The sequence below is a fragment of the Cucumis sativus genome, chromosome 4 (genome assembly GCF_000004075.3).
Source record: "Cucumis sativus cultivar 9930 chromosome 4, Cucumber_9930_V3, whole genome shotgun sequence".
NCBI classification, from domain to species: domain Eukaryota; kingdom Viridiplantae; phylum Streptophyta; class Magnoliopsida; order Cucurbitales; family Cucurbitaceae; genus Cucumis; species Cucumis sativus.
This window is the reverse complement of record NC_026658.2, coordinates 3,330,349-3,344,671: the sequence shown is the minus strand read 5'-3', so window position 1 is coordinate 3,344,671 and position 14,323 is coordinate 3,330,349.

Below are 14,323 nucleotides of genomic sequence, written 5' to 3'. Positions count from 1 at the left end.
TAAAAAAACAATTTAGTTTTTTATTTAAAATAATTTTTTTTTCAAATATATTAAAACGAACAAAAATATTTACAAACATAGCAGTATTTTACTTTATATTCACGATATACTATCTGTCATAGTAGACCTATAGTAGTCTATTGCAGTTTATCGAATGATATTTTATTATATTTGTTAAAAGATATTATCAATTTTGTCATTATTAATTTTCTAGTTACATTAGCATAAGCTCCAATGTTTAAGAATGTAAATTTATATTTTTGTAGAGAAAAATTATGTTATTTTGGTTTTAAAGTATAATGCATTTGTGCACATATTTGCTTTCTATACCCGATAGACTACTATGTGTGTTGCAATAAATTTAGATAGTACTCTATCGTGGTCTATCGTTGATAAACTATGATATTTGCTATTAGGGTGGATCTAGAAAATTTATTGACATGGGGCTATATAGTTTATATATATATATATATGTATATATATAGTACCTCTCATAATTATTATTACTTTTTTTTCAAGGGAGACGGTGACCTCGTCAATTTTCTCAAAAAAATATTTGATTTTAAATTAAATTTACAATAACCAACGAGAATAAATCAATAAGATATTGGACATATAACAAAAATATAACTTAGACAACCCAACGAGAACTAATACAATAAATAAAAACTTAGTTCGAAAGCTTCAAGAATACGTTGAAGAAGAAGACAAAAAATTGAAAAAAAAACTATAAAAATAAAAAAATAATGAATAAAATTGAATAGTTTTAATTAATGTGAAATTTGAACTTGAGTCGAAAGGAAACAGAAAAGTGAGTAACCACAAAGCTAACTAAAAATATTACAAGTTGATATTTTGATGGAATCAAAAAGTATTAATTCTTTTTTTGATTATGCAAAAATGAATAAAAATATTTACAAAATTACTAAAATATTAATGTATATTTACGATCAAGTCGATAAACTATTATATGTATCTATGTGTATCATATAAACACATATACTAATTTATCAAACGTTACACTTTGTTATATTTATAAATATTTTTAAAATTTTATCATCAACAATATTTGTTCTCATCTGAAATGTTATGTCCACATCCAAATAATACAAAAAATACAAAATAAAAAATTAGAGGGTTTTATTGCTAAAAGAAAGGCTCAAAGAAGGGTGTCATTGACACTTGTAACTCAAGTTAGGAGCTTAGTTATTTTCCAAAATGGAAACGAGTTAGAAACCAGATTGGTTCATCTCCTCTATCTAACTCAATTTAAGTAACCCACGGTGTTAAAATGATTTATTAACACCCACTAAAAATGATTATTAAATTATATTTTGATTATAGTTTAGTGGATAATAAACCAAATTTGAGTGTATAGACACTATTTACACTAATGGTTAAAAATCAAATCAAAATTGTTTTGTTATTTTTTAAAAAATGGACTAAGAATTAAAGTATTCAATTGAATAAATGGTTTAACTTTTACAAACAAAATTATTACTTATAGAATTAAGATGGATTTGGTATAATTTTATGTTTTATTTTTATGAATAGTATTTTATTTCTATATTTGAAAGCTTTCAATAAGATATTTGAAGTGTTAGTTGTTTTTCTCCATCACTTATTGATTGATGGAATATGACAGTTGACAACGTATTTTACTATAAAAAATTTGTATAATATGACGTGGTTGGTCTATTGATGAAATAGATTGCAAATCATGTTATATTCTAAGGCTTCAATATGTTGGTATGATATTTGAACTACGTTAAAGTTAGATTTCTTTGTTTTGGTTTACAAACTTTATTCTCTAAAAATTTCATCCAAGAATTGGGTTGGGATTCTTGGTACACATTTTTTAGATGTTTTTTAAAGAATGAAAAAATTCGACCAACTATTTACCATTCATGGAACAAAATCACTAATATTATGTAAAAACTTTTAGCCTTAGTTGTGAATGTTTTATTAAATATTCTATTTTTGATAATTTTTTTTTTTGTACCAATTTTTTTATTAGATATTAACTATTTTTTAGCAATGTATTAACTCTTTAGATGAAGTCTTTCCAATAAATTTTCATAAAAAAATAATTATACAATTTTCGAATAAAAATAAGAAATGTTTTCAATTTGTAAATATGATTAAGTGTCAAATACACGTGTTTTTAAAAAAGTTAAAATTAAAATAATACAATATTATTATAGTTTTTTGAAGGTTGTGGTTTTTTTAACAAATAAACTAAAACAATCGACAACCAAGATCAATTTCTCTCTCACTTTCTCAGTGCATATCAAGGAGATAATGTGCCTAAAGGATGCCAAAGGTGCAATACCAGTAGCCATTTCTACACAGATCAACTAGTTAATTAAGAAGAAAAACATAGACTATATACATAAGAAGGGGTTTGATCCACCAACTTCTAAGTTGGTTTAAACAACTCTCCTTCAATAGTATCAAACAAACTTTTAAGTGCAATTTTCAAATCATTAAAGTTGATTTTGAATGATTAAACAAATTCAACTTCAATAATACCATACAATAACTCAACTCCCTATTAATAGTACTCAACCCAACTTCACTTCTCTATTCAAATAAACACACATAAAGTTAATGAAGAGACCATCATTATCAAATGACTAGAATCATTATCAATTAGGCCTATTTTTGCAATATCACAAAGTTTATCAAATATGTCCAAACATTTTCGTACAATATAGTTATGAGGATTTCAATCAAACAAAAAAACAAACAATAATAGACCCAAATTATGTTGTTTCATAAATATATATTTAATTTAGACCTTATTTCTTTTATATATATAAAAAAAGAAGTCAATAAAAAAGGCCAAAGATTGTGAGTATATTCAATATTTCTATTCAAAATAGGTACATAGTACCAAACACACACCATATTGCACTGTTAGTAATGGATTGTGTATTAAAACACAAGAATTAATTTGGATTGCTTCAACCATCCATTTCATCTACAATGCTTCCTCAATCATTAAAATATATCCCAAACTACTACCAGCCGACCTCACTCTATCCTCATTAATCGACTTATTATTAGAATTAAATCTCAAGTATCACATGATAACTCATTTGTGACCAAAAATATATATAATACGTGATACTAAAAGTATATTAATTCAATTTACAGTAATCTAATATTTATATTTTAAAATATTTATGATAGTTTAGAGGTTTTTTCAAATATAGAAAAATTAACAAATTATTTTTACTTCACCAAACAAATTCAATAAAAGATAAAATTTATTATACATTATTTTTTTATTAAATTATATTTTGGACGATTTTTCCATAATTCATGCTTATGTTTTCCTTGAGGTTTAAATTTTGTGAGAGTTTAATATATTTGTTCAAATGTTGAGTGTTTAAGGAGTTGTTTTTTAAATATAAAAAAATAAATTAAAATATTTATTAATAATAAAAAATAAATCAAAATATTTATAAATATAATATGATATTACTAATAAATGTAGATAAATATTGATAGTCTACGACAATTTATTGCTGATATATAGTAAACTTTTGTTACATCTATATATATTTTAGCCGTTTCTCATTTAAAACAATTTCTTTTCTAAACGAGTTGTATTGATTTTATATAGATAAACATTTATATGAAAGATAATAATGAACATTTAAATTCAAAGATTGAAATTACAGTTGATACCGTGAAATAATTATTATTTATATTTTATCTAATAATGTTAAGAGTTATTTATAAATATAACAAAATGAACCTGTTAATTTACCACATACCATGATAGATTATTAGTACTACTTGTGTCTATTAACAAATGATAAGATTGAACAATTTGGTAGAACACATAATGAAAGATAGATGTTGTTTGAAATACGATTCGATATATAATTTTTGTTTAATATCTCATGGAAGGACATGATATAATAAAATATTATATATTTTTTTTATTAGGTCAACAATTATATGGTTTTACAAAATTAGTGTATTATTATTTGTGTTTTAAATAAAAACATGCGAGGTTTTCGTTTATCTTTTTAATAAATGATAGAGAGGGGCGTCCATGATTGAATAGTACTTTTCCCACAAGCATTTAAATTGTTGTTAATATGGAGAATATTGGAGGCCGACGTCCCTCATAAATAGCAATTTTAAACCACCATAACTCCAACTTTGTGCAGTACTTGTATCAACATGCTCCAGTTTCTCTAAACCCAATGTTGTAATATATATTCTAAGACCTATTTGATCCCTTTCTTTCATGCATTTCTTTGTTAGTTGAATGGTCCTTGATAAATAATAACTCAACTAATCTTAGTTTTAAATCTCATTGTACTTTTTGGAACTGTGATATTTAATACTTAAAAAGGACTACTTAATTTAGTATTTGTGATTCATGTAATTTTTTTTTTCTTTCCACCTAACATCCATTCGCCCACCCAACTTAATCATAACTTAAGTGATTAATTAAGATATGATTCAACTAAACAAATTTATATCCGTTCCCTTAATACCCAAATTAGGCAAATGTCACTTTATGACACAGTTGGAAATGGTTTTAAACACAAATACATAATATTAAATAGTATAATAAAAAAAATAATTGGAACCAACAGTATGGCAACAGTGCTTTTATGGAGGAAGCCAACGCCTTTTCTCTTTAGCCGATAAGCTCTCAATTACAAAAGGGTCCGCTCTCCGCCATTGCCAGCCCCTAAATCTTTCCTTTAAACACACCATTTTATATTTCGTCGTTGTCTTTAGAGATATTGTATTTTATTTTAAACAAAATAATTTTCTATATTAATAAAATATATTATTTAAGAATTATAAATATAATAACGTTTTTATTAATCATAAACTTCTATCGCTATACATATATTTACGATTCGTTAAATATTTCCATGTTTATTGATATTTTAGATAAAATTGTTAATGATGTAATACCACAATTGATATTATGTTTTTTTAGCAATGATATTGGTGTGGTCTAAATTTTATCTTTTTTCTTTTTTGCATGGCAACTTTTTCATGAGATAGTCCAAATAATTTATATAGTGAGAGATAAATACATCTTTTATTTTCTTGTAATTGATGGGACAATTTGAGATGATCGAAACAAAATGGCTCAATCAACATTATTTGTGTCAATGCAGGTTCTTTGGCTCTCAATCTATATGGCGTTTACTATCTTATTTAAATATTGTAATAGGGGTCACTCATAATTTAGCGATTCATACTGTTTTGAACGCTTTGTTTGTGTAGAAAGAAAGTAGTGATTATTTATTTTTGTTAGATAGGTCGTGGAGTGGAGAAGTGTTGAGGTGAATTGATTTTGGTCCCCTGTTTTGGGGTTTGTTTTAAAAAGAATAATAATGTCCACGTGCGTACATCATTACTAGTCGCGTGTACACACTTGGCCTGCAACTTTGCTTTTGAGCATTTTGACTCTTTATTCACACGATGTAATGTACAAAGGAATGATGCTTTTTTTTTATTCTCTACTTTCTCATTTTCTTTCTCCCATCACTCTTCTTTTTTCTTTTCACGTATAGTCTCTCCAATTCTGACCTTCCATGATCCAACTTTCATTTTTTTAAAATTTATAACAAATCATAATTTCAACTTTTAATTTTTATATATTTAAAATTATTTTTTAAATTATCTATTCATCCAATCCCTAAACTATAATTCTTCATTACCATTTTAAATCTTTTATTATTATTATTTATTAAATGCTAATTTTATGACTAGTAATACTTATTTAAACTTTTAATAAAATAATATCAAGATTAAAATTTGAAATGTATGATAACATTTTTAAATAATTTTAAATATAACAAAATCTATTAGTAATATACTTTATTTCTTTGTAAATTTTTTTATATCATATTACATTTATTAATATTATAAAGTGTGTTAATGTTAATTATAGCAAGTGTCCTACCATAAAAGTTTTAACTCATATGTAACTTTTCTATATAAAATTATCTTAAATTTTTTAAGTTATTTACTTTGGAACCCTCACTTCTCCCACACATGCTTTAAGCAAAGCTTCCTTTTATCTCTATTTTAAAATATAAAAATTTACCTTTTCCATAAATTTAAATAATATAGATAGAAGGTTGACGACAATAACTAAAAGTAGAAACGTATATAAAAATATTTACCGTTATAATAAAATATAATCATAAATTAGAAACATGACTATATATACATATATCTTGATTTATTAAATTATTGAGATCCCCTAATTTTTGTTATATTTTATAAATGATTAGATTCTAGAATAAAATAGTAGAAAAGGGTAAAAAATAATTAATGTCGTTAAAAAAGTTAAACAAAATAAAATAAAACGTCGGTGGGTTGGGAGAAAAAAAAGAAGTTGAATTAAAAAGATATAGAAAGCTAAAAAAAAGAAGAAAAGAAGAAGGCAAAAAGGAGTGAAGGAGAAAGAGGAAGCGCCCGTGCGGGTGAGGGGAAAGGTACAGAGGGCGTGGGGGATAGCGCCAGGTACCGCACCCACACGTGTGGCGTGGCCTCTTCCTTTTCAAACTATAATAAAAATAAATGCGAATTTCGTTCAAATATTAAAATATTATATCACTCCTCACTCTCACTCTCACTCTATGCAATTCCTTCCATTTAATCGGTTGCTTTCAACCATTTTATATTTAATCTCTCCAAATTAATTTTCATGAAGTTGGTTACACAATAGTTGTGTTTTTCATTGGAAAAAATTATACAAAACATTGCTTACATTAAAAAAGGTACAAATATGTGAATATGTTTTGAAATTTTAAACAAGTATAGGAAGAAGGTAAGATTTTGGAATATGATAAAAGTAAATAATAGAGAGAGAAAGAGAGTTGAAGGTGTGGGGGAATGTGAATGGCCAACCCAACCTAACCAACCAACTACCATGCCTTCTGGTCTGCTTTGGTACGACTCCCTTTACAGCCCCATTTGATAAGACTCCATCCTATCTCTCTCTTTTTTCACTTTCCCCTCTTTTTATTTTTATTTTTATAAATATACCTATTTTTAACTTTTATTTTAACTATAGTAGATAATAAAACGATTTAAAATATAGCAAATTAAAATGTTAGGCACTTGAAACCTGTTTTTTTTTATATAAATTTTTATTAGTTTTTATTAATGTAACTGATCAACTATAGAATGATAAACTTCTATTGGTGATAGAATCTTAAACTAATATTTTGATTCATTTTATTATATTTGAATATGTTTCTATAAAACACTTTAAAAAAAAAAAATCAGGTAGAAATCAATCGTTGAATATATGTGATAGTTGTTAGTGCCAAAATGAAATCAACCGTCAATTTATTGACATGACCTTTTTGTTGTCTGTGTATATATATAACTTTTGCAAAACTGACAAAAACAAATTAGCCCAACACAAATGGTAAAGATAAAAAATTTAGTTGGTTACGTAGTTTATTAATAGTATTACTTAATATGACTAGTTTTTTTTTTAAATATAATAAATCGACAAAATATTTACATTTTATATAATAATTTTAAAAACAAAAAAGGCTCACAAGCTTACAAGTTTACAATCTAAAATATCAAAACTACCCAAAGTCAACACACTAGAAGTCGGCCACACATGCGTGAATACGATCGTGTAGAACGATCATGTACATTTTGATACATGATCTCAGGCATATCATGCTTGGGTTGAAAGAATTTTTCCTTGAATTTTTCATTTAGTTACTGTATCTTGGACCTTAGTGGCACTATGATGACCCGGGATGAAAGATTTCTACAATTATTTTATTCGATCTCGGACATACATTGTCCCAAAATGAAAGAATTGTGTATTTAGTTATTCGATATCATACCTTAATTGCACCAAGATGCTATGGGATGAAAAAGTTTTGCCTTTATTTTATTCGATTTTGGACATACATTGTCTCGAGATTCTTAGAGATGAAAGTCTTTTGTCTTTAGTTATTCGATCTTGAGCCTAATTAATTTAATCGAGATGTTCCGAGATTAATAAATTGAAAATAAGATATAAAATAATTGCACGTCATGGATTTTTCTTATTTTGTTATACGAACCATAAATATATTAGATTTTTGTTACATATATATTAATTACTCTCAATATAATAACTAGTCCATCTAATTTTAATCTTGCATTTTAAATAAATCTTAAATTTAGTCGTTGAGTTAATTTTACCAAATTTGTTTAAATAATAATAATAATTTTAATGAAAAAAATATAATATTAATATATTTTAAATTTTGATCCTAAAAAAAGTAGGGATAATCATATATATTTTCAATAAATCTTAGTTAAAAAAAAATGATATATTAGGCAAGAACAGAGATTTGTTGTCATATTTGTCCATTATTTCATTTTCTTCAACAAGGTGACAAACATATCATCTTCATACTCAAAATTTCCACTAGCAATCAACATCCAAATTTTGTGCAGTAGATGTGTAATCAAGTCACATAGACTCCCACCCATAAATCCCATTTTTTCCATTTTCCATCTTCCATATGCAACAAATTTTACTTTTATTGTCATTTTCAACTAGTTGAATTAGATGAGTTTTTAGGACAAATGATAAGATCTTCTTCCAACAAATCGAAGAAAATAGATCATCGACCACTAAAATATAGATCTAAGATCGTATATTTTAAACATGCAATATTGATATAGATAGATAGAATTTATCTTTTATGCTCAATATAACTAAAAAAATATTGTACAAACATGAGACTTACTTTACAAGTTGGATAGATCAAATTAAGAGCCAAGTTAAAGATAATTAGGTAAGTCTTTTTTTTTTTTTTTAAATATCACTCTAGCGTGTGGACCGATTTCTATTGTTGCAAAATATAATTCTAGTTGATAACTCATATAAATTTTTGTCATACTTATCTTTCATTACTATTTCTACACAATTATTGTTATATATTTGTCATTATTACAATTTTACAAGTTTCATGCCATCTTTCGCTAGGTTGAATCAGCTAGGCTAAAACAAAATCTCCTTTATTATTTTCCAAAATAAAGAAAATGTATGATCGATTATAAAAGAAACTGCATGGAAAGAACTAACTATGAAAAAAGATGTTTATAAATTGCACTTTATACCAACACACTCAATTGTCCACCTACATTTAACCATATAGTTTTTTTTTTCCTCTTGCTATGTAGAATGGGGTAGCGAAATGGATTCTTTTTTGGACATTTTTTAAATATCACACAATATTGAAACTATTTACAAAAGTATTCACCAACTAAATGTTTTAGTGTATTTTGTAAATATTTTCTCTATCAATAATAATTTATTTTATTTTTTTTAATTTTCAAAATATCCTTCCCTCATCATTGCCTTAGATCTTTTTTGTCATTCGTTGATTTAATTGTGACGGTAAGATTAGATGGAAGGTTAAAAGAAACATGTGGCGAAAAAAATTGTGAAAAAACATATAGACTACCTTATGTTCACCATTTTAATCAAGTTTATATTTACAAAACTTGAGACGATCTAGACACGAGTTTGAAGTTTTGGTTAATCTGAACTACACAAGATCAGCATTTTTGTTAAAACACCGTCTCAAAGCTAAACATAAAATATTAATTACTACTTTTTAAAGAAAAAAATATCGAATTAACTCTATAAAAGATGACAAAAATGTATTCAATCCATAATGTCGCTAATCTAAAATTTAATATTATACGAATTTTCTTGACACATAAATTTATAGTTTCAAATTCGAAAAAAAAAAAATTAACTTGATAGTTATTGTGTTTAAACTATATATTCATTCAAACGGTTGTAAAAGTAGAGCAAATGTAGCCATAGGATGATATGGTGTCACATAACCTACTAGTATTGAGTATGTCAAGTATGGTAGGAAAACTTTGATATATATACATCTCTACGATCATCAACACGCTTAAACTTTGCAATCTACATTGCTAATCACCAACCAAATAGATTGTTTTACTAACTAAATGAATTTAACATGACAATTACTTTCAAATTTTTTAACTTTGAATTGAAGCACAAGGTAAAATAAATAACACGTAATAGAAGCTTCCAATTCAAAGTAATTAGAGAGAGAAAAAGAAAAGAGCAGCGCCCTGACTGCCGTGCCTATGAATTATATCTTCAACCCGCAGCAGCAGCCGTATGACTCTTCTCTTTTAATAAACACAAAACGCCGTCACAGCCAAAAAGAAAAAAAATCCCTCAAATCCCTCCTTTTCTTTTCACGACCAAATGCCAATTATGTGTCATTTTGATTCCTTTGCCTTTGCTTCTCCGTCGAGTTCACAAAGTCCCAAAACTGCCATTGCTCACAACCTGTTCGACAAAATGCGTAAACGAAGAAAATCACAATCCTTTCCTACAATCATTGTTCACGCTTGGATTTAGACGTGGCCATTCCTTCTTCCAAACAATTTTCCCACACCCATTTGGGGGCTTTGTCTTTATTTGTTGCTAATCAGTCGTGATCTTTGACTAGTTTACTTTGGTTTTATGGAAGGAAAATTAAATGCTTGATGATGAGATTAGATAATGGTGGAGTGGAATCAAAGGCCCACTAACAATCATGTTATGAACTTAAAAGATTGGACGTGTTTTATTAGTTCAATTTCATACAAATCTACTACAGTTTCGTGGCCCTGTTTTTTAAATTTAAGACCCCTCGCCCTCTTTAGTTGTCCTTTGTGATTTATTCATTGATGTTTGTTGTGTTGCTTCCTAAGTTATATTTTGTAGATGTGTTCATAAATTATTTGCCATACTCGTTTTTTTTTTTTACTTTTTCTTGATTGATTAATTTTTTATTTGAATGAGTATAAAATTGACGAGTGTTTGATGAAAATACTTGTTTTACGAGATAAAGATTCTAAAGTTGATGGTGAATCATGTTAATTAATAATCTTTCATTTGATAAATGATTTCAATTTTAGTTTTCTTAAAATAAAAATAAAATTTTATAACTATTTTCTTTTTAAGTTTCAACACTCTTGCTTGATTTTTTTTTTTTCAAACATAGAATTGGTTAGTTGAAATATTGTTGATAAATTTAATCTAAAAAAACCAAACAAGTATCATTGGAGACCTAAAAATCGAGTAACATTAACTTTGAGTTTCCACCTTCAATCGACTTTGAAAGTTATGAATTAATTTGGTCAAATCTCTAAGTTGAACCATAATTTTTTTTTTTGCAAAGAATAATTTTGTAATATCCTCATCACTTTGTCAAAGTAAGCATCACTCAATGTCTATATACAATCAACATTATATCATGTTTAATTTCTTGATACACCCTATTTTAAAAGAAAAAGATCAATTAATTATAGATAAGCTCTTACATTATTCCAACTTCAATCATGATAAGATTATTGTTACAACATCAATTCTTGTGCATGGTTTTATTATTAGCCTCTTAATACAAAACTTCTTTCCTTCTCTTTCAACTATAGTAGCCTCTTTTCCAAGATTCTATAGATCTCATCATCACAATCATAATTCTAATAATAATAATATAAATTTTTATGAATAATTAAAAAGAAAGCTTAAATGACTAGTATAAAATTGTATAAATAATTTCAATTTTTTTTATATATTTAAAAATAGATCATATTCATAAATATACCAAATTTTATAAACTATCAAAGATAGATAGCATTAATTAATAAACTTCTATTAACAGATAATTTTAAATTTTATTATATTATTAAATAAATTTTATTTGAATAACTTTTTGGTTTACTTTTATTAATCTTTTAAGAAAATTAAAAATTCATACTAATTATAATACATGTGTGAGTACTTTCGGCGATGGGACCCATTACCAATGTGAAGCATTTAACACACTATGTTTTCCTTCATTACAACAATTAAAATAAGATTGATTAGTTAATTGATAAATTAAGAATGATAATAACTGTGTAATGCTTATGATTAGTGGGAACTCAAGCATGCATTTGCCGAAAATCTCGGCCTTTTAATATCAAATCATAATTGCATACACACTCAAACAACCCAATTACTTCTGTATTTATTGTATTAATTGTTTGACGTGACAATCTCATATTTCTTAAAATTCATTTTTTAATTAAATAATATACCCAACTTAACATTTATAGTGAAACTATATATACACACACATATATATATGCTTCCAAAATCATATTTGAAATTATTTACAACTTTATATGCTTGTCTTTTTATGATTAATATGTAATATCTCTATGAAATGATGTTCCATAATTGCTTCTTTACCAACTTGATAGACTCTTTTTCTTTTAATTATTTTTTAAAAATATTTTGTATACATTAGGCTTATTTTCTACGTTATTTATTAATATATATTATAATTAACTTTTTCAAAATATTAATAATAATGAAACGTAAAGGACACCGAAAGTGTCCGACTGAATAATAAGTAATTAAGGTAAAGATCTATTTCTGTTTATTTTATTCTTAAATTTTTATATAGATGGTTGATACATGTTTGTTTATATAAGTGTGTGTTTTATTAACATTTTAAAGATAGATGTATGTCATCTTTTGTTCTAAAATTCATAATTAAAAAAATTTACAAATGACTAACAAACAATATTTTACATAAAAATATAATTAGATAACTATTTTGGAGTTGATTTTCGATCAATCACGGAACAAAGATCATCTACCACTTAATTTCTCTAAAATGATTTTGAACGTTTGGTTACCATTTAAAAACTCTACTATATTTGATATTTAGAATTATAATTATTGTGAAAATTTGATTTTGAGATTTATAGTAAAACAATAAAGATGGTTGGTTTCATATAAATTACTTTATAGAATGTTTGAAAATATTTATATGTTTTGAAGATCATTCACTTGATTAAATTTGGCAGTGTATGATTGAGGAATGATGTTATCAAATAGATGTTCGTTATTAAATGATGGGAATAGATGAGGTTATAATTGTTGGATGAAAACCTTTGATGCTTTTAAAAAATGGAGGAGCCTAAAGAAGCAATGTGTTGCTGATCTCTTGAAGAAATGAAACAAGTGCTATCGGATTGAATCACTGTCTTTAATTTAGAAATATGGTAATCTTTATATCCTAAATTAGGACGGAATTGACGTTAAAATATAGTAAGATAGCAAAAATGATGAGAAATCCTATTGTATTAATTAGAAGAAAGTAAAAGCAGGAGGAAAACACTTTCTATATCAAGAGAGTTTTATGATTCATCCAATAATTATAAAGAATAGTGAGTTTAAGAATAATAATTAAATATATAATAACATTTTCAGAAAAATGTAAATATAGCAACGTTTATAAATGATAGACTTTTATTGTTAAATATTTATGTAGCTTAATCATCGCGATAAATAAATATTTACAATATATTCTATTAGTAATAATTGGACAGATTTTGTTATAATGGTAAACTTTAAAAAAGTATGAATAATGTAATTGATATATTTGTCATTATTCATTATTCCTAATTCATGTGAGTCAACTTTTTGGGCAAGGAGGCTTGAAGAGGCCCAAATACAACATCTTCTTTAATTAGTATTCTACCATATATTGCTTGTAAGAGCCCAACCCTTTACTAGGCTCCTTCCATTTAAGCCAATAAAATTATAGTGGCCTCAAATTTTGGAATGGGTTGCTTGAATTTCAATCCATATTAAGGGATGTTTTGTGGACTACAATGAGATAGGATATAGTAACCTAGTAGAAGAAGTTTATGTTTGGATTTAACGATCTAGACTCGATTTGTTTTGTTTGATTAGTTTTAAATCAAATTTTTTTTATCATTTTTTATCTTATTTTTTGTTATGGTTTTTATTGTTCCAACTCTGACCATACTTTATCATTCTTCTCCATCGTCTTCGAATGTTCTTTTAGTTGACGATTGATCTATCTTCATGATCTTTCATTTGATTCTCTCCTTTTATTTCCATCATTCTTCTAGTCCTTGGAGGTTGTTGTTATTGAAACCATAGCGCAAGCCTTGCCAATTCCCCCTTCCTCCATTAGTTACAAGTTTCTTAACAACTTGTTTTCAATCAAAATCGATTAACTTCCAATCAAATTCCACCCCAACAACGTTGAAATCAACAGTAAAATCGCATTGAAGGCATGAATATTGGTTTTCAGTAAAAACTGCTAAATCATTTTTTCCTTTACTGACAAGGTATTTGTAGTCAGCTTCCTCTATTTTCAAGCTTTGTGTCACTTTTTGTGTTTATCACTAATATTTTATTTTGTACACGTAAAATAGGTTTGAAGGAGATGTTGGTTAAGCA